Raw genomic sequence first — 21,196 nt, 5'->3', positions numbered from 1 at the left:
GTAATAATAGATTATATATCCTTGGACATTGGAATAAGACACGTGGACACACATTTTAAATCTTTAATTCACCTTTATTTCATTTGCACTATGTATGTTTTGTTTGTGTCATAATTTTAACCTCTATGTTTCGCTTATACTCATGGTTATGTGTAAGTAATGTACACGATTTTTAAATAAATACTAATAAAAGTTAAATTTTAATTACATATAGGCAGATGTGATAACCAGATCTAATCTTCCTTTTGTGCACCGACAATACAGTCCTTTCCTTCTTTCTTTTGTCCATCTGACTAGTATTCAGCTCATCAAGCATGGCTACATCGAAGGTGGTGGCGCCCGACATGCCTGGGGGCGCCTGTGCCCAGGCACGCCGGGGAGTGCACAGAGACGATTAGCATGGCTCCATCTGTAGATATTGCCCCCCCCCGTCCCCATATGCATGATAATACTGAGAGCATTTTAGTGACCGCCAGACAATACCAAGAGCAATTTTGTGACCATCGGACAATACTGAGAACATTTTAGTGACCTCCAGACAATACTGAGAGCAATTTTGTGACTTCCAGACAATACTGAGAGCATTTTAGTGACCTCCAGACTATACTGAGTGCAATTTTGTGACCACCAGACAATACTGAAAGCATTTTAGTGAGCTCCAGACAATACTGAGAGCATTTTAGCGACCACCAGACAATACTGAGCATGTTAGTGACTGCCAGACAATACTGACAGCATTTTAGTGACCTCTAGACAATACTGACAGCATTTTAGTGACCTCCAGACTATACTGAGTGCAATTTTGTGTACGTCAGACAATACTGAGAGCAGTTTTGTGACCACCAGACAATATTGAGAGCATTTTAGTGACCTCCAGACAATACTGAAAGCATGTTAGTGACTGACATACACCGCAGACACATATACTGTATAGTGACTAACATACATACACAGACACATATACATTAGAGATGTGCGGTGGACACTTTTCGTGTTTTGTGTTTTGGTTTTGGATCTGGATCCCCGCTCGTGTTTTGGATCTGGATTGGTTTTGCCAAAACTACCCTTTCGGGTTTTGGTTTTGGATCTGGATGATTTTTGAAAAAACATAAAAACAACTACAGTCACAGAATTTGGGGGTAATTTTGATCCTATTGTATTATTGTACCCCCTTCTCCATGTTCAGGGATTAAGATAATTTCGGATGTAATGCTGGGATGCAAATAAACTGGTGTATACCACAGGATCAAGATTTGATATTTTCCCCTCCACAAAGTCTGGAGACTTATTTTGTGAAAATCTCGTGGGTTTCTTTTTTTCCTTTTTTTTATTGCATTTTTATTTACATATTTTGTGGCAGATGCATGTGAGCATACCTGTGTGTCCCAGTTACATGCATGTGAGTATACCTGTGTGTCTTGTTTATTTTATTGCTATTTTTAAATAAAGCAGCCCCTTAGATGTTTTAGCAGCCCCTCCTGAGCCCCCACAGCAGCCACGGATCAGGCAAGTTGAGTTCGGGTGGGTTCGGGAAAAGTACTAAGCAGAGCTGTGCAGTGAATTTTTCTGCCCTAGTGGAGCTTACCGCTCTACAGCGACACTCATTTCATACTATAAGTAGGACTGTGGGAGGAAGTAATGCTAACCTCTGTGTCCACAGCATGCCTCAGCCTGGCAAGCCAGACATCTTCCTGGCTGTAAGCCACCATGAGACTCCATACTGGGCCTTATTCAGTAACTGTTTGTGCCTCACAGAAGCTCCTGGCCCATCTAGTGCTGCAGTGCAATGGAAAGCTGAAGCAATGCATGATCACTTAAACTCTGCTCTTCTAACACCACAAGGTCTTGCGATAACCCTATGCAGCCCTTAAGAAAAGAAGATCCCGGTACAACAAATGCGCATCTTCTAAATAAATAAATTTACTAAAATGTGAAACATCAATAATAAATAAAAAATAAGGTTGACTAATTGTAGTCCCAAACATGAATTAATTGAGAAGAACCTCTCTCTAATGCTCTGGCAGAAAATCTCACTTTTACCTCTCCGGCAGTTGCGCTGGATTATGATTCTGTCTCTTCTGAGTCACACTGACTTTGGCCACTAATGTGGTCTCTCCCCACTTTATTTAAAAACACTTCTGCAATTTCCATTTCCACCTTTGTGGCTATGTTTTCACAAATCTGTTTGTGATGTTGAAGCTAGTTTCATATCTGCTCTAGGCTTTCATTTAAACCTAGGACCAAGTACAGCAGCACCCCTGGAATTATATGGCAGCACCCCTTGATTTATGCAGCATAGACAGCATGCATGGAGAATTACACAGCACAGCAAACAGGCAACAGCACCCCTGGACTTAAACAGCAGTGGAACAGCACCCCTGGACTGATAGGGCAGAGGGGCAGCACCACATATAGGGCAACATCCCTGGAATGATGTGGCAAAGAAAAGACGTGCAAGATGAAATTGTCCTTGGCTTATTATTATTTTATTTTAACAACAGCACCCCTGAATTTGTACAGCATACAAGACAGGGCCAGTGTACATTTATTTTAACAACAGCACCCCTGAATTATTACAGCATACAGGACCAGTGTACTTTTATTTTAACAACAGCACCCTGTAATTTTACAGCATACAGGACCAGTGTACTTTTATTTTAACAACAGCACCCCTGTATTTTTACAGCATACAGGACCAGTGTATTTTTATTTTAACATCAGCATCCTGTATTTTTACAGAATACAGGACCAGTGTACTTTTTTTTTACAACAGCAGCCCTGTAGTTTTACAGCAAACAGGACCAGTGTGCTTTTATTTTAACAACAGCACCCCTGATTTTTTACAGCATACAAAAACGGGGCCAGTGTACATTTATTTTAACAACAGCACCCATACATTTTTACAGCATACAAGACAAGGCCAGTGTACTTTTATTTTAACAGCACCCCTGTATTTTTACATCATACAAGACAGGGCCAGTGTACTTTTATTTTAACAACAGGACCCCTGAATTTTTACATCATACAAGACAGGGCCAGTGTACATTTATTTTAACAAAAGTACCCCTGAATTTTTACATCATACAAGACAGAGCCAGTGCACATTTATTTTAACAACATCACCCCTGAATTTTGAAAGCATACAAGACAAGGCCAGTGTACATTTATTTTAACAAAAGCACCCCTGAAATTTTACACCATACAGGACCAGTGTACTTTTATTTTAACAACAGCACCCCTGAATTTTTACAGCATACAAAACAGGGCCAGTGCACATTTATTTTAACAACAGCACCCATAAATTTTTACAGCATACAGGACCAGTGTACTTTTATTTTAACAACAGCATCCTGTATTTTTACAGCATACAGGACCAGTGTACTTTTATTTTAACAACAGCACCCCTGTATTTTTACAGAATACAGGACCAGTGTACTTTTATTTTAACAACAGCACCCTGTATTTTTACAGCATACAGGACTAGTGTACTTTTCTTTTAACAACAGCACCCCTGTATTTTTACAGTATACAGGATCAGTGTACTTTTTTTTAACAACAGCAGCCCTGTAGTTTTACAGCAAACAGGACCAGTGTGCTTTTATTTTAACAACAGCACCCCTGAATTTTTACAGCATACAAAACAGGACCAGTGTACATTTATTTTAACAACAGCACCCATACATTTTTACAGCATACAAGACAGGGCCAGTGTACTTTTATTTTAACAACAGCACCCCTGAATTTTTACAGCATACAAGACAGGGCAGGTGTACGTATATTTTAACAAAAGCACCCCTGAATTTTTACAGCATACAAGACAGAGCCAGTGTACATATATTTTAACAAAAGCACCCCTGAATTTTTACAGCATACAAGACAGAGCCAGTGTACTTTATTTTAACAACAGCACCCCTGAATTTTTACAGCATACAAGACAAGGCCAGTGTACATTTATTTTAACAACAGCACCTCTGAAATTTTACAGCATACAGGACCAGTGTTCTTTTATTTTAACAACAGCAGCCCTGTAGTTTTTACAGCAAACCGAACCAGTGTGCTTTTATTTTAACAACAGCACCCCTGAATTTTTACAGCATACAAAACAGGGCTAGTGTACATTTATTTTAACAATAGCACCCATACATTTTTACAGCATACAGGACCAGTGCACTTTTATTGTAACAACAGCAGCCCTGTAGTTTTACAGCAAACCAGACCAGTGTGCTTTTATTTTAACAACAGCACCACTGAATTTTTATAGCGTACAAAACAGGGCCAGTGTACATTTATTTTAACAATGGCACCCATACATTTTACAGCATACAAGACAGGGCCAGTGTACTTTTATTTTAACAACAGCACCCCTGAATTTTTACAGCATACAAGACAGGGCCAGTGTAGATTTATTTTAACAACAGCACCCCTGAATTTTTACAGCATACAAGACAGGGCCAGTGTACATTTATTTTAACAACAGCACCCCTGTATTTTTACAGCATACAAGACAGGGCCAGTGTACATTTATTTTAACAACAGCACCCCTGAAGTTTTATAGCATACAAGACAGAGCCAGTGTACATTTATTTTAACAACAGCACCCCTGTATTTTTACAGCATACAAGGCAGGGCCAGTGTACGTATATTTTAACAAAAGCACCCCTGAATTTCTACAGCATACAAGACAGAGCCAGTGTACATATTTTTTAACAAAAGCACCCCTGAATTTTTACAGCATACAAGACAGAGCCAGTGTACTTTATTTTAACAACAGCACCCCTGAATTTTTACAGCATACAAGACAAGGCCAGTGTACATTTATTTTAACAACAGCACCTCTGAAATTTTACAGCATACAGGACCAGTGTTCTTTTATTTTAACAACAGCAGCCCTGTAGTTTTTACAGCAAACCGAACCAGTGTGCTTTTATTTTAACAACAGCATCCCTGAATTTTTACAGCATACAAAACAGGGCTAGTGTACATTTATTTTAACAATAGCACCCATACATTTTTACAGCATACAGGACCAGTGTACTTTTATTGTAACAACAGCAGCCCTGTAGTTTTACAGCAAACCAGACCAGTGTGCTTTTATTTTAACAACAGCACCACTGAATTTTTATAGCGTACAAAACAGGGCCAGTGTACATTTATTTTAACAATGGCACCCATACATTTTACAGCATACAAGTCAGGGCCAGTGTACTTTTATTTTAACAACAGCACCCCTGAATTTTTACAGCATACAAGACAGGGCCAGTGTAGATTTATTTTAACAACAGCACCCCTGAATTTTTACAGCATACAAGACAGGGCCAGTGTACATTTATTTTAACAACAGCACCCCTGTATTTTTACAGCATACAAGACAGGGCCAGTGTACATTTATTTTAACAACAGCACCCCTGAAGTTTTATAGCATACAAGACAGAGCCAGTGTACATTTATTTTAACAACAGCACCCCTGAATTTTTACAGCATACAAGGCAAGGTCAGTATACATTTTTTTAGCAACAGCACCCCTGAATTTTTACAGCATACAAGACAAGGCCAGTGTACTTTTATTTTAACAACAGCACCCCTGAATTTTTACAGCACACAAGACAGGGCCAGTGTACATTTATTTTAACAACAGCACCCCTGTATTTTTACAGCATACAAGACAGGGCCAGTGCAGAGGCGTCACCAACACCTTGTACACCCGGTGCGGTGATGCCATAAAAAGGGGGCATGGCTTTGCGGAGGGGGTGGGGCTTTGATTCCCGACCCCATTTTTCATCACTTGGGGGGGTTCTGGAGGTACGCGCTGCCTCTCGTTGAGTGATTTATGTGCAGTGCCGGCTGCTGCTCAGTGACAGGATCCGAGTGCTGCACATAATGTAACAGTGCAGCACTCTGTTCCTGTCACTGAGCAGGAGCAGGCATTTTGGTGTCACCCCTCGGCGGGTAACACCCGGTTGCGGGCCGCAACCCCCTTGTGACACCACTGGGCCAGTGTACTTTTATTTTAACAACAGCACCCCTAAATTTTTACAGCATACAAGACAGGGCCAGTGTACATTTATTTTAACAACAGCACCCCTGAATTTTTACAGCATACAAGACAGAGCCAGTGTACATTTATTTTAACAACAGCACCCCATAATTTTTACAGCATACAAGGCAAGGTCAGTATACATTTTTTTTTAGCAACAGCACCCCTGAATTTTTACAGCATACAAGACAGGGCCAGCACCCCTGTATTTTCATTGCATACAGGAGGACAGTGCCCCTGCCTCATGTACAACACAGTGACAACCATGACAGCAACACCCATGTACAGCTGCAGCACCCCTAACAGCACATGAAACACCAGTGACAGCACCCCTAACATCACAGGGACAACACAGTGACAGGAACAGCACCCATTCAGAGCACACACTTCCCCACCCAAAGCCACCATCCACAGAGAGAGAGACAGAGGTCTGTCTCCCTCACTCTTCAAGTCCAGAGTGAAAATGGCGGCGACACACGGCTGTTTATATGGAATCCAAAACCTGTGAGAATCCAACAGCGTGATGATGACGTTTTGCCTCATTCTGGGAACCGAGTCTGGCAGGAAGTCCAGAACCGGACTTAGATTCTGGCTCGGAACGTGAAGTTCGGGGGGGGGGGGGGGGGGGGCAGTTTCGGTTCTCTGAGAGCCGAACCCTCTCATCTCTAGTCAGTATGCTGCTCGATGATATCAAACTTTTGGCTGTGAAAAGAATTATGAATGCTAGAGCCCAGGATGATGCACAAAGTGTGAGACAGTTCCAAATTCCAACACTACATTTCATAGCCAAAGACTATACTCAGGTAAGTGACTGGGAAACACCTAAAGTGACTCCACCTCCGTTCCTCAGAGACATGTCCGAGGAAGAACTGATGTTGTCAGTCACAACCCAGTGGCATTTGCATCACAGGGTATATGGCAATTTCGGTGCCACACACAGGCCATTGAGAGGACTGTAAAGCTGGTTACCACGGCCACAGCATCTGTATGTGGATTTAGAGCAAGACATGACATGATCAGAAATATTCTAAAATCAAGTGACGAATTGCCAAATTTTGCAACAATTTACCTATGTACCCACGAAGCACGGTCCTCTTGTCCCAGTAGAATCCTTGGGGTACCTGTTAAAAAATTATACTCACATAATCCAGGGTCTCTTGTTTTCTTTGTATAATCCACTTACTTGGCAAAAAAATAAAACGGAAACCCGACCACGCACTGAAAGGGGTCCCATGTTTACACATGGGACCCCTTTCCCCGACTGCCAGGACCCCCCTGACTCCTGTCAAAGAGGGTCCCTTCAGCCAATCAGGGAGCGCCACATTGTGGCACTCTCCTGATTGGCTGTGTGCTCCTGTAGTGTCTATCAGGCTCCACACGGCAGAGATACAATGTAGCGCCTATGCGCTCCATTGTATCCAATGGTGGGAACTTTGCGGTCAGCGGTTGACCGAAAGTAACCTCACCGCTGACCGCAAAGTTCCCACCATTGGATACAATGGAGCGCATAGAGAATTGTGTTGCTCTTTGTTACCTGCACTCCATTTTTGTTATTTATTTACTGTTATGCTAAGTTTTGTCTCCCTGTACTGTCCTTTGTACGGCGCTGCGAAACACTTGTGGCGCCCTATAAATAAAATGTAATAATAATAATAATAATTGTATCTCTGCCGTGTGGAGCCTGAAAGACACTACAGGAGCACACAGCCAATCAGGAGAGTGCCACGGCGTGGCGCTCCCTGATTGGCTGAAGGGACCCTCTTTGACAGTAGTCAGGGGGGGTCCTGGCAGTCGGGGAAAGGGGTCCCATGTGTAAACATGGGACCCCTTTCAGTGCGTGGTCGGGTTTCCGTTTTATTTTTTTGCCAAGTACGTGGATTATACAAAGAAAACAAGAGACCCTGGATTATGAGAGTATAATTTTTTAACAGGTACCCCAAGGATTCTACTGGGACAAGAGGACCGTGCTTCGTGGGTACATAGGTAAGTATGTATGTATGGTGGTGTGCATGTATGTAATAAACTTATACTTTCACGGTGTGTGTGTCCTGTTTTTTTTTGGGTATTTTTTTAGTAGTAGTACTACAGGTACCAGCGGGCCCGGTTTTCCACCGCATGCTGGTACTTGTGGTTCTCCAAGTACCAGCTTGCGGGGGAGGCTTGCTGGGACTTGTAGTACTGCTACTAAAAACAATATTCTCATTTTTTCAAAAGGCTATCAGCCCCCCATCCGCCGCCCTTGGATGGGGGGGACAGCCTCGGGCTTCACCCCTGGCCCTTGGGTGGCTGGAGGGGGGACCCCTTGATTTAAGGGGTTCCCACTCCTCCAGGGTACCCCGGCCAGGGGTGACTAGTTGGGTATGTAATGCCAGGGCCCAATATAAATGTGTCCCCCGGCTGTGGCATTATGTACCTTGCTAGTGGAGCCCGGTGCTGGTTTCAAAAATACGGGGGACCCCTACGCTTTTTGTCCCCCGTATTTTTGGAACCAGGACCAGGCGCAGAGCCCGGTGCTGGTTTATGAAATATGGGGGAACCCCGGTCATTTTTATCCCCATATTTTGTGAACCAGGACCTGCTCAAAGTGCCCGAGGCTGGTTTTGTTTAGGAGGGGGGACCCCACGCATTTTTTGGGGGGGATTTTTAACAATGTTCTTTTTTTTACGATAGGTGCACAATGAAGCCCAGCACGGATCTCACAGATCCGGACGAAATTCATTGTGTTAATGTCGGCAGTGTTTTACAATTCACTCCCGTAAAACACTGCCAAAAAATACGAATTACATCGACATCGGAAAACTCGAAAATGCAGAATACGACAGCTTAGTAAATTAGTCGTAATAAATTCAAAAAGTTGCAATTTTATACTTTCGATGTCATTCGTGTTTAAACTTTAACCTCATTCGGAAAAATACGAATTTTAGTAAATTTACCCCCTGATCTCTTGCTCCATGATTGGTTGGTTTGGACCTGAACAGCAGCCATCTCCTCGCGATCGGTCCTGGATATTTTCTGAAAATATCTTCAGAAAATAACTAAGAGCTGCAGGAATTCTGCAAAATTATAGTCAAATTGATGTAATTTTTCGAGTCTTCATTTGTGTAGCTACATCAAATGCATAATGTTTTAATGTTCGGAAATGCTTTCCATGCTTTGTGAGACAAGATGTGCGGCACAGCGGGACCCACAGGTTTGCAAAAGAAATTGATGTGGCTATTGCGCTGATTTAAATTACTGTTACCAAGCAATAAATTCTGGCTGAATAAAGATGAAAAATCAGTATCTTGAATTTTTAATTTTTGTTTTCCATATAAAAAGTTATTTTAAACGCAATGGTCACGCAGAAATATAAAAACAAGTAAATAGAATCACATTTAGACGCACCCAATGTTATATTCCTTTAAAAAGGGGGAAAAAACGCGTATATAGAATGCAAACACGATTTTTTGTATGTATTGAAAAAAATTATTTGAAAAAGCATCCTGGGGTGCGAAACTGGTAGAGGTTTATTCCTATCATCCAGTCCAGTCTGAGGGCGTTCAGAGATATCTGCACCTATACACAAACAGAGGCAAGTGACCCTTTCCTGCATGAGACGTGGACCACCAAAGGGAATTATAGCCTTAAAGAAATGCTGCCGCAAACCAAATATGTGATGGGCCAGTCACGAAGCAGAGGTACAGCGCCACTAATTCAACACCTCCGGTGTATTTTATATACACGTTTTTTCCCCCTTTTTAAAGGAATATAACATTAGGTGCTTCTAAGTGTGATTCTATTTACTTGTTTTTATATTTATGTGTGACCATTGTGTTTAAAATAATTTTTTATATGGAAAACAAAAATAAAAAAATTGAGATATTGATTTTTCATCTTAAAGTGTTGCATCTTTATTCAGCCAGAATTTATTCCTTGGTAACAGTAATTTAAATCAGTGCAAAAGCCACATCAATTTCTTTTGCCTACATGGGAAGCTAGAGATACGTTTAATTGGACCTTTGTGCTGTTCCGTTCATAGTCAGTGTTCTCACGACTGGGCTAATTGCTGCTACTAAAATAATCTAGATATATAGTAATTTTTATTATATTCTTAATAGCCCCTGAAAATTTCTTTTCAGGGTTTGCGGGATGGCCTATCCGGCCCAAATTTCAAAACTTTGAGGCAATTATGGGAGCTGAAGATATTGACCTAGGACGACGAACCTAAGGCAATGAATTACTACCATGGGGTAAAACATTTTCCATACCCAAGCATGTTCGATTTCGAAAAATTGCCCATTTTCACTACACCCTACCAAGGCGTTGATCCTAACATAGAAGTATGGTTGACAATGAGTCCAAGTTTTTACTCTTTCTAAAGAGACAATTTCAGTATTAGCATCTCACAAAGCTGGACTGCTGCTTCCAAGGCTTGAAATGTGGGTTTGCTCCAATGATCACTCTGAATGGACAAACAGGAGCTGAAGCTGGCCATATGATATCAGACACAACAGACAAAGATCTCATAGTGGATACCATTTCTGAAGCTGGACATTTAACAGACCCCATGTTTCTGTGTTGGGAGTGGGTCCATCTGTGCTATGAAGTTCCACAGGGTGGGGGTCTTTTTGACCTGATATTATCACCTTTTTGGATACACCTGGCATAGGCAGAGCCGGTATCCGTTCACATGGTCGACCATGTTATGGTCGACAGTCATTAGGTCGACCACTATTGGTCGATATTGACATGGTCGACATGGACACATGGTCAACACATGAAAATGGTCGACACATGAAAGGTCGACACATGAAAAGGTCGACATGAGTTTTTTAACTTTTTTTTCTTTTGGGGAACTTTTCCATACTTTACGATCCACATGGACTACGATTGGAACGGTAAAGTGTGCCGATCGAAGCAGTAGCGGAGTGAAGGCACCATGCGAGGGGACGCGGTGCACTAATTGGGGTTCCCAGTCACTTTACGCAAAAAACGACACCAAAAAAAGTTAAAAAACCCATGTCGACCTTTTCATATGTCGACCATTTTCTTGTGTCGACCATGTGTCCATGTAGACCATGTCAATGTCGACCAATAGTGGTCGACCTAATGACGGTCGACCATAACATGGTCGACCATTCATACCGGAACCGGCAGAGCCACCATAAGCTAAACAGAAAAGCTCAAAAATGTCAGAGAAGAAAATTTTTTAACCAATATGTTCCAAACTTGGTAATGAGAAGAAGCATCTTCTATTGGCTTTAATGTAGAACTTAACTTGACCCGAGGTTTGAACATTCATAAACTATTAATCCCCTTCACTGCACTGCAATATTCTTACCAATGTTACTTTCCCTTGCCTTTCTGGATGGTATATTTTACAACCCAGATCTCTAATTTACAATGCAGATAATTTATTAAGTACAAAATGCTATAAATTTCACAGCTATTGACATTAAATAGGCAGGACGCACTTTATCACGCCAGAGGAGATTTACAGCACTAGAGATGGTATGTGGCGATAGGCATAAATAAAGAACATGAAAAAGATCCAACAAACTGAAACACAAAGAAGCAGTTCTAGGTAAAGTTCAGATTATTGGCAAACATGTCAATGTGCCTATTACAGGTAGCAGGTGTTAATGACAGAGGGAGGGGGACGAGGACTCGGAACTTTATCTGTAGAAAAACAACACGTTTCTGCAATGTAAATTACAGCCTGTGCTCTTTGGGAAAGGCGTAAGTTACATCAAAACTGGCCAACGAATTGTTTTGTTCTGCAGTAATGAAGCTTAAAAATAACCTATTTTTATATTCGCAGCTATTACATTACAGTAGGGTTGGATCCAACTTATTGTATATTATAATAATCTTTTGTTTATTGTTTTGTACAAACGGGAATTTGCTAGCCTCTTGCCGGGCATGCTGATACACGTAGACAATACATATCTGATATACAAAGGTCACCATCCTCTTCTATACATATTTCTAGAGGGATGTAGAAGGATAATTCAAACTACTGAAATCCAATTAAAAACTGAGTATAGCTAGAAATAGGATGTAATAAGACATTACTGCGGGGAGATCATGTCAAACAAACCTTATTCACTTTTGTGACTGGGTGACTAAAGTAATAGATAGAGGTGGAGCCATAGATGTAGCTTATCTAGACTTTAGTAAGGCTTTTGACACTGTCCCACATCACAGACTGCTAAATTAACTCAAAAGCTTGGGATGGATACTGAGATGGTTGAATTCATAAGACCTTTGTTGCAGGATAGAAAACAGACAGTTGTAGTAAATGGAGTGCATTCACAGGAGGGAAATGTTACCAGTGGAGTACCCCAGGGATCTGTACTTGGACCAGTGCTTTTTAACATCATTATTGGTGACAATGAAAATGGTATTGAAGTGAAAGTATACCTTTTTGCAGATGACACAAAGGTATGCAACAGGGTAGACACACCGGGAGAGGTAAAACAAATTATTGATGATCTAGGTAGACTAGAGGAATGGTCAAGAGCATGGCAATTACAGTTTAATGCAAAATCATACACTTGGGTCTCAAAAATACAAAGCCTAAATATAGTATTAATGGCACTATATTGGAAACTTCTGAGGAGGAAATAGATCTAGGAGTCACTATTTCAGGTGACTTAAAGACAGTTAAGCAAAGTAACAAAGCAATAAGGTCAGATGTTTTGTTGCATAGGGAGAGGAATCAGTAGCATGCAGAAATAAGTAATAATGCCACTGTATAGGTCATTGGTACGGCCTCATCTAGAATACTGTGTTCAATTCTGGAGGCCATATCTCCAGTAGGGGTGTAGTATGGTATGCCGGCGGCCAGGCTCCCGGCGACCAGCATACCGGCGCCGGAAGCCCGACCGCCGGCATACTGACAGCGTGTTGAGCGCAAATGAGCCCCTTGTGGGCTACATGCGCCACGCTATTTATTCTCCCTCCAAGGGGGACGTGGACCCCCACGAGGGAGAAAAAGTGTCGGTATGCCGGCTGTCGGGATTCCGGTGCCGGTATACTGTGCGCTGGGATCCCGACAGCTGGCAACCTGAAGACCACCCCTCAGTAGGATATACATACATTAGAGACTGTACAAAGAAGGGCAACTAAAATGGTGCATGGCCTACATCACAAAACATACCCAGAAAGACTAAGAAATCTCAATATGTATAGTTTGAAGCAGAGAAGGGAAAGGGGGGACATGATGGAAACTTTCAAATATATCAAGGGTTTTAACAAAGTCCAGGAGGGAAACATTCTTCAAATGAAGAGAAGTATTAGAACACGAGGACATGCACTGAGGCTGGAGGGGGGGAGGTTCAGGGGAAATTTGAGGAAAAATTACTTCACAGAAGGGGTATTGGACAAGTGGAATAGACTGCCATTAGAGGTGGTAGAGGCTAAGTAGAGCAATTTAAACATACATAAGATAGACATAAGGATATCCTTACAAAGAAATTAGGATCAAATAGGTTTAGGTAACCATATGGTTAAAAAAGGGGCAGACTAGATGGGCCAAGTGGTTCTGCCATCAAATTCTATGTTTCTATGTTTCTGTGTAAACCTATGCACAATATTAGTACACAGAACTAGAACAAAGCCATATCGTATTAACTGACATACAAAGAACATTCAACAGAGAGTTCACTCTATAGCTGAAAGTGATAAGTAGAAACAGTCCTGGGAAAAGTTGAGGTTGCATCAGGTGCATTAGAAGCAGACAGATGTCTTGATTTCCACTTCAAAACTGAGGCTCATCACCATGGCTCCTCCTCCAATGACAGAGAAGAGAGCACCCCCTGATGGTGGACCGCAGTGCTGAAAGTAGGTTGGTACGGGGTGGTACAGAGTACCATGAAATAATATGGTGGTGGTACACATGGTGCATAATTTATAAGGGGCATTTTTGTATAATGGTGTCAGTGGCATAACTGTGTGTAGCATAATATGTAATGGGCATTACGGTGTGTGGCATAATGTGTAATGGGTGTTACGGTGTCTGGCATAATGCGTAACGGACATTACGGTGTGTGACATAATGTGTATTAAGCATTACGGTGTGTGGCATAATGTGTAAGGGGCATTATGGTGTGTGGCCATGCCCCTATTGTCATGCAGCCACTCCCCTAGTTTCATGTGACCCCGCCCCCTCATTACACATGACCATGTCCATTTTTACTATCAGTACCACTAAGAAAAAATTTCTACTTGCACCTCTGGTGGAGAGCCTCCCACTCATGTAGTACAGTCAGTTGGATGCCCAGTGAGGAGAAGAAGGTATTAAGATCCGCTGGAGTAAGCAGCAATATAACTTTGCCATGGTGAAGAACCTGTAGACTGAGTGGAAACTCAAGTTATGTGTGTGGAGATTGTCATTAAACTGCTTCAACACTCTGTTGATTAGTATACTATGACAGATTAGGAAATATTTGCATTTTGTTAACAGTACAGTCAATCCCAACAAGCTGACAGATCTTCCTCAGGATGACCTTCTTTTGAGTATAATAGTGGCTTCGGCAGGTTACATCCCGAGTCTTGTCAGTTGGAAAACCTCTAGGGTTGAGAGCTCTGTAAAATAAGATTTGCAGTTAGGGTCTAAGCCTAGTATTTCATCAGAGATTTTCATTTGGATTCATTTGCCGAAGCAGAGCTTGACACATATCTCCACTATATCAAAAAGGCCAGTACCTCTAATAAGGTATACATTCACATTTATTCTTCAATACAGGGAGCCATTAATTGGTCCGGGACATTTATTTACATCTCTGTCCATGTAAGAATCTTTGGACATCTATAAATACGTTCAAATTGGGACTGGTCATGGACACAAGTCTACTGGTATATATAATGCTTCAAGTGATGTGATGTGGTTTTATTATTATAACAAATTTTGATTTATTTACCAATTGGGTTTTTTAATCATAATAAATTGCTTTTATATTATATTATTTTCGCGCTCTCTTATATAGTCAAGTCTATATGTTCATTATATTTATCTTCTCAGTTGTTTCAGATCACTGTGTGAGAGCTGCAAAAATAAGTTAAATATATTAGTGTGGTTATTCTATATCTATAGCGCCTGTACTGAATTTTCCTAATTGGCTCATTTGGTATATGTTCATTTATAAAATTATCTGGCAGATAATCTGCCAGATCTGGCTGGTTGGAATGAAAATCTGGTAATGGATGAGAGCAATTGATAATCTGCCATTTGCTCCAAACTAGGAAAAAGGACAAAACCTGTCGTTCATATGAATTGGATAAACACAATTTTAAACAACTTGGATGAACGACTGTTTTTCTCCGTTTTGCAGTGTTTGGGAGCAAATGGTGGATTGTCAATTGCTCTCATCCATTATCAGATTTTCATTCCAACCAGCCAGATCTGTTCCTAGTTTTAGTAATGCTTCCAGTCCCTAGTGGATTAGTATCTGCTATAAAATATTGGGGGTCATTCTGAGTTGTTCGCTCGTTATTTTTTTCTCGCAACGGAGCGATTAGTCGCTAATGCGCATGCGCAATGTCCGCAGTGCGACTGCGCCAAGTAAATTTGCTATGCAGTTAGGTATATTACTCACGGCATTACGAGGTTTTTTCTTCGTTCTGGTGATCGTAATGTGATTGACAGGAAGTGGGTGTTTCTGGGCGGAAACTGGCCGTTTTATGGGAGTGTGTGAAAAAACGCTACCGTTTCTGGGAAAAACACGGGAGTGGCTGGAGAAACGGAGGAGTGTCTGGGCGAACACTGGGTGTGTTTGTGACGTCAAACCAGGAACGAAACTGACTGAACTGATCGCAGATGCCGAGTAAGTCTGGAGCTACTCAGAAACTGCTAAGAAGTGTCTATTCGCAATTCTGCTAATCTTTCGTTCGCAATTTTGATAAGCTAAGATTCACTCCCAGTAGGCGGCGGCTTAGCGTGTGCAAAGCTGCTAAAAGCAGCTTGCGAGCGAACAACTCGGAATGACCCCCATTATTTCAGAAAACAAAATCCAGTTTGCAGTTACAAAGTATCTGAGATTTAAAGCGCCCAAACTAAGCAGCTTTCCTGCACAGGTCTATCGGGTGCGAGGGAAAATGTGTGATATCCGTTGTCGCAAGGTGTCGGCACTCTGACCATTTGTCCGGCATATTACGACTATCGTTACTAAATGTATTGCCTCCATAGAATGGTAATATATCAGGTGCATAAATGACATGCTGGTTGATTTAGAGCATTGTTGGCGTGTCACCGCAAATCACATACAATCAGGAACTGAATTGCCGGCATTCCTACTGCATTCCATGTGACCACCAACAATGCAGCTCCACAGAAGTGCTCAGAAACATTTGTGATGTTGGGCTACCGCAATTCTGAGTGATGCACACAGTCAGAGTCACACACCACAATCCGATTTGAATTTCCTGCCCTGTGTCTAGATAAAGATACTTAGAAACACAAAGGCTGCAGTTGCCATATAAAAGACAATTAAATACTGACACAGATATAAAAGTATCTTCTCTATCCTGTGATTGAATAAAACTATCGTCTAAATAATGGAATGGATAGCAGCAGCCACAGCAACAATTTATTTAGTAATGGCAGAGATAATGGGGGTCATTCTGACCCGATCGCACGCTGCAGTTTATCGCAGCGCAGCGATCAGGTCAGAACTGCGCATGCGCCGGCGCATGCCAGACGGCCTACGGCTGTCGCTGAGCTACGATCACCTCTGCCTGATTGACAGGCAGAGGCGGTCGCTGGGCGGGGGGCGGAACGGCGGCATTTGTCCGCCGTTTCGTGGGCACGGTCCGGCCAACGCAGGCATGGTCGGACCGTGCGGGGCATGGGCCGCAGCGGCTGCATGATGTCACACGCAGCCGCTGTGGGCCGGGGAGCGACGAGTAGCTCCCGGCCAGCACGCTACAGCTGCACTGGCCGGGAGCTACTCCTAAAGTGCAAAAGCATCGCCGCTGTGCGATGCTTTTGCACTTCTGTGTGGGGGGCGGAACTGACATGCGGGGCGGGATAGCCCTGTGCTGGGCATCCCCCCGCATGTCCATTGTCATGATCGTAGCCCTGCAAAATTTTGCAGGGCTATGATCAACTCGGAATGACCCCCAATGACCACCGCAGCCAATCAGAATTGTCTGCTAATCATGGTCATCATCATCATCATCCTCATCAGAGCGTATTACACACCAAGGGTTAACCACAAGCGATATGCACGCACATGTGTTTGTGTTGTGGTCAGGCTAAAAGGCCCATTTATCAACAAGTGATAAATCTCGTGACTGATAAAACACATTGCATATGATAAATGGTGCTCCAGCCAATCAGCTTCTAACTGTCATTTTTCAAACACATCACAGTTAGGAGCTGAACACATGACAGTTGGGGGCTGAACACATGACAGTTGGGGGCTGAACACATGACAGTTGGGGGCTGAACACATGACAGTTGGGGACTGAACACATGACAGTTGGGGACTGAACACATGACAGTTGGGGGCTGAACACATGACAGTTGGGGTCTGAACACATCACAGTTGGGAGCTGAACACATGATAGCTGGGGGCTGAACACATGACAGTTGGGGACTGAACACAGGACAGTTAGGAGCTGAACACATCCCAGTTGGGAGCTGAACACATGACAGTTGTGGGCTGAACACATGCCAGTTGGGGTCTGAACACATGACAGTTGGGGACTGAACACATGACAGCTGGGAGCTGAACACATGACAGTTGGGGTCTGAACACATGACAATTGGGGTCTGAACACATGACAATTGGGGTCTGAACAAATGACAGTTGGGGACTGAACACATGACAGTTGGGGACTGAACACATGACAGTTGGGGTCTGAACACATGACAGTTGGGAGCTGAACACATCACAGTTGGGGGCTGAACACATGACAGTTGGGGGCTAAACACATGACAGTTGGGAGCTGAACACATCACAGTTGGGGGCTGAACACATGACAGTTGGGGACTGAACACATGACAGTTGGGAGCTGAACACATGACAGTTGGGGGCTGAACACATGACAGTTGGGAGCTGAACACATGACAGTTGGGGTCTGAACACATGACAGTTGGGAGCTGAACACATCACAGTTGGGGGCTGAACACATCACAGTTGGGGGCTAAACACATGGCAGTTGGGAGCTGAACACATGACAGTTGGGGGCTGAACACATGACAGTTGGGGGCTGAATACATGACAGTTGGGGACTGAACACAGGACAGTTAGGAGCTGAACACATGACAGTTGGGAGCTGAACACATGACAGTTTGGGTCTGAACACATGACAGTTTGGGTCTGAACACATGACAGTTGGGAGCTGAACACATGATAGTTAGGAGCTGAACACATGACAGTTAGGAGCTGATTGGCTGGAGCACCATTTATTATACGCAACAAGTTTTATCATTAACAACAAGTTTTATCACTCATTGATAAATGAGCCCCTTAGTCACGAGACCATGCCCTTACCGTCCTCAGCCTACACTTTCACCCCCAGTTGACGCTTACTGTATGTCCTATTCTGTATTGGTCCCTCAATGTCTTACATTAAATTAGTTATATCTGCATTGTGAATGCACAAACCGATTGCAGGACCAACAGTGACTGGCAGCTGACCCCTTAGGCTGATAGATATGATCCACGCCTTTCAGTAGACAATCAGGAAATTTGTACAGAATGACTGAACTGTTGAGCACACCCAAGCCTAATTACTCAGATGTTTGTGAACGTGTAGGAATTTCATTGCCCATAGCAAGGTGACGTTAGTGCAGAGCTCTACCAATGTGCAGCGGGGGTGGAACTCTTTCTTCTTAACATGCCACAATGTGAAGTTCAGATCGTTCTGCTTTTACACTCAGGGAATCCGCTGCAATGTTGTTGCCTCGCTGGTTTCATTTCCCAGAACTGCACTGAAAGCTGGTACAAACGTAGAACTCACAGCGAGTGACGTGATCACCAGATGCTTCCACCTTCCAGTGCAGGGGAGGGCATCCCCGCTCTCACCATTACATGCTGTTATGACCAGGGCTGTAGGGTGTGTGAGTCATGCAGCCACCCACAGCACAGGACCATGCAAGATCGGTACTGCCCGGAATGTCCTTTGGACCTTGCAATTTGTAGAGTTGCCCGGAACGTAAGGGCACACCTCCGATTTCTACTGCCACCAGCCCCACCCCCACGTGTAGTGTCGCAGGTTTGGGGGGTCGGGACTGGCACAGCACTGCAGTGCGCCCTGCTCCGCTGCTGATCGTGACAAGAGGCAGTGGTTGGTAATCAAGTCATTCACTGACCAATCACCACCTGATTCACCATGACAGAGTGGGAGGTTTACAAGTGGAGAAGTTGCCCATATCAACCAATCAGATTCTAGTTAGGATTGTATAGAATGTACCAGGTAAACGCTAGCTAAAATCTGGTTGCTGTGGGCAACTCCTACACTGGTCCTCTTTAGAAAGTTTGAAGCATTTCCCAAGTCCGATAAACTGCAGTAACTAGCAGTTGGTGACATACAGTATACTGTAAGTACCGGGCTGTAATTAGGGGTGTGCAACTGGTACCACCAAAAATAGAATAAGGGCTGTTTGTGGATGGTACCATTGCTGCCCCACAGCCCTTCCTTCTGGGTAGCAGGGTGCCGTTCAGCCAGGACCACTGCTATGTCCTGTGGATACCCCAGACGGGCAACCTGCAGTCTGTGCTGCATTCACCAGTGCTGGCAGCCCCACCCCTTATGTGGACGTAATGACATCATGTGTGCGACATCATGATGTTGCACGTACAGGGGGTGGGCCGGTATGGGGCACATTTTAGTCCTATTATGGCTCTGTATATGTAGACGTGAGCCGTACCAGAGGATATACATAGACGTGAGCCGTACCAGAGGATTTCACTGTCCCCTTGCTAGAGCCAGTGGCCGGAGCCAATACACTGACTATGAACTGTCCTGGGTATAGACGTTAAAGGAAATTCATTATAACAGTCTTTCATTTACCAATCACTGCGGAACAGTGGAGAATCAGCATTTCCATTAGTGCTCAATCCGGAATATTTCCTGAGCGGAGGACTCTTTTTCCTACTGCACACTTTTCTGTTTGTGGACCTATTGTCCTCAGTTTCCTTATGTTCCATCTAAGATAATATTCTGCATAGTACACAGAGTACTTGCAGGATGTACGTTCCACATAAAGAGTCATAATATATGTTCTATGTTTGGATTTTAAAATAATGTCAATCAATCAAAGATTGAAGGAATTTTAAGTCAGTTTTATATTACCAACGAATGCACTTGATATTTATATCCTTCGTACTGTATATATCAGCTGTAGGGGTACAGACTATGGCCCTCATTCCGAGTTGATCGCTCGCTAGCTATGTTTTGCAGAGCAGCGATCAGATAGTCGCCGCCTCTAGGGGAGTGTATTTTCGCTTTGCAAGTGTGCGAACGCTTCTGCAGCTGAGCGGGATGAAAAAGTTTTTCAGACACCCGCCCTGCAAACGCCTGGACACGCCTGCGTTTTCCCTACCGCTTCCAGAAAATAGTCAGTTGACACCCATAAACGCCCTCTTTCTGTCAGTCTCCTTGCGATCGGTTGTGCGAATGGATTAGTCGCTAGAAGCATTGCACAGAAACAATGCTGTTTGTACCCGTATGACGCGCATGCGAATTGCAGTGCATACGCATACGCAGAGGTAATCTGATCGCTGCACTGCGAAAAACGTCAGCGAGCGATCAACTCGGAATGAGGGCCTACAGACCATACCAACAAAGTGCACACTATGGGCCTAATTCAGACATGATCGCTCGCTAGCTATTTTTTGCAGCGCTGCGATCAGATAGTCGCCGCCCATGGGAGAGTGTATTTTCACTTTGCAAGTGTGCGATCGCATGTGCAGCCGAGCGGTACAAAAAAGTTTTGTGTTTATGAGTTGTACAGGACTTACTCAGCTGCTGCGATCACTTCAGCCTGTTCTTGTCCGGAATTGACGTCAGACACCCGCCCTGCAAACGCCTGGACACGCCTGCGTTTTTCCAAGCACTTCCAGAAAACTGTCAGTTGACACCCACAAACGCCCTCTTCCTGTCAATCTACTTGCGATCACCCGTGTGAATGGATTCTTCGTAAAATCCATCGCCCAGCAACGATCCGCTTTG

This window comes from Pseudophryne corroboree, chromosome 1, assembly GCF_028390025.1.
Source record: "Pseudophryne corroboree isolate aPseCor3 chromosome 1, aPseCor3.hap2, whole genome shotgun sequence".
Classification (NCBI taxonomy): Eukaryota; Metazoa; Chordata; class Amphibia; order Anura; family Myobatrachidae; genus Pseudophryne; species Pseudophryne corroboree.
This window is presented reverse-complemented; position numbering follows the sequence as displayed.